Source organism: Prorops nasuta, unplaced genomic scaffold, assembly GCF_024137725.1.
Source record: "Prorops nasuta isolate Cenicafe-Biocafe unplaced genomic scaffold, Cenicafe_Pnas_1.2 PNAS00007, whole genome shotgun sequence".
Lineage (NCBI taxonomy): Eukaryota > Metazoa > Arthropoda > Insecta > Hymenoptera > Bethylidae > Prorops > Prorops nasuta.
The window spans coordinates 2,138,247-2,140,316 of record NW_027116804.1 but is presented as its reverse complement, the minus strand read 5'-3'; positions in this window follow the sequence as shown (position 1 = coordinate 2,140,316).

Below are 2,070 nucleotides of genomic sequence, written 5' to 3'. Positions count from 1 at the left end.
TTGATTGTACTAGAAATATTCCAAGTAATACTACTGCGTTTTGTTTAATTATACATGATAAAATCGTTGAATATAACCCGCTTACTAGTATTGTTAGAAATGTAAGTTAATAGAATAGATTTATATGTATCTTACTAATGTAGTGAGGGATAAAGAAAAAATAAATAAATAAGATATAATAAACATTTATTGATGTCATTCCTTAAAAACATTCCTTACAAACATTTCCAAAATTTATCTTATGATTATCATTGGGTAACTTTAAATTCTAAATTATTGTATCGTCCTCCAACATATAAGATTTTTAATGTATTCGCTGATGCAGCATTTTGAAGTTCTTTGATTAGTTCAGGCGACTCCAGTAATTTCATCATCCTTGAGGGTAGGAAGAACCATTCGTCGGTAGCCAGCTTCGCTATTAATTTCTATCCATATCTGGTCTTAATTTTCACTAATTCAGTGATTTGATACTCCTTATTCTCCTCAAAAGTATTCAGCTTTACGAAAGTCTTAGGTTCGTAAGTTACACTTGCAAGTGCATTGATCTTGGTTAAATCCATTTTTCTGTGAAAAAACATAGAAATTGAGAAAAGAAAAATATTCAATTAGAATAGCAAGAAAAGAGAATAATAATAAAAGAATAATTCTTACCACCCAAAAGAGTTTCTGTGGTACAGCAAGGAAAATATTCGGAATATAGCTTTGCACTGGATCTTTCACCTCCTTGAAGCTTCTAATGAAAACTGACCTACTGAAATTTCCCGATTGCTAACAACAAGGGTTTTAAAAATAGTAGAAGGGATGAGATGCATTCATGGAAGGGGATGAGATGCATTCTTATTGGAAGTTAATATTTGGGTGGTTGGGTATTCTTTCCCGCTTACGAAATTTGCGTCAAACAAGTCGTAACACGTTACAAGCGGTTTCTCCTGAATTCTTTTAATTGCATAATCATGTTGTAGACTTTTCTAAAGTGAACTGGGGAAAATTTGCGTCAAACAGGTCATGACACGTTACCAGCGGTTTCTCCAGAATTCTTTTAATTGCATAAACGTGTTGCAGACTTTTCTTAAGTGAAACGGTAAAATTTACGAGCACATTCCTCTCGATAGCTAGGCATATACAAAATTGAGAGAATATGAAAAAATCGAGGATTTAAAAGGTAATAAATCAAGTAACAAGTCATGACACGATCTCAGGCGTCAGGTACTCGAGCATATCCGTTCTAGAAGATATCAGCATACTCAGCAATCAGTTCTCTAATCGCTAGAATGGTGCCAATACAGTTTCTTAATGTCTAGATAAAAGTTATGTTTTGCTTTACCCTTCAAAAAAACTGAAGTGCTCTGACAACTCTTTCCCTTTCTAAAGCCTAGCCTGCTTGTTAGATGGACTGTATGATATGCTTACTTGAAAAATCGAAAAAAATGGCTAAAAGATAAGTCCGGGAGAAATGGCATGACATAGGTTGGGATAATCTTAAGGATAGGCTATAAAAATTCTTAGAACAGTTTTTTATTCAATATCTAAAATTTTATAAGAGCTAGGATTCAATAAATTGTTCTATCAAAAATGTTAATATTCCTGAAATTGATGTTAAATTGTTATTCTCCCCAATAGGGGAGACTATTAAAACTATACCCTTTCATTTAGAGGATATTTCGTTATTCGCTGCATAGGTTTTGTTAAAGCCATGCAAAGTTATAATTCCATGCTCGATGGAAAGTTAATTCCTTGCACGATATCAGCAACTTATAACAATAGCTATCTACAATTTAACTAACGAGAAAAGGGGAGATTGCGGTAGCCACCTAGCGGCAATTACTGGTACTATCAATTAAATTGAACTAGTTCACCCGTGTGTGTAATTACGTAATATTAAAATACCATTAGCGCGAAAGAAGATTAAGGAAGGCAGTCACCTAGCGGTGACTACTAGAACTAGCAATTAACTGAAGCTAGTTTATCTGTGTAGCAGAGTCGGAAATAGTTAGGCTACGTAAGGTAACTAACCATCGACTTCGAAGGGTGAAAAAACCTTCCCTCAACTAGGGTCCCCGTAGGATAACT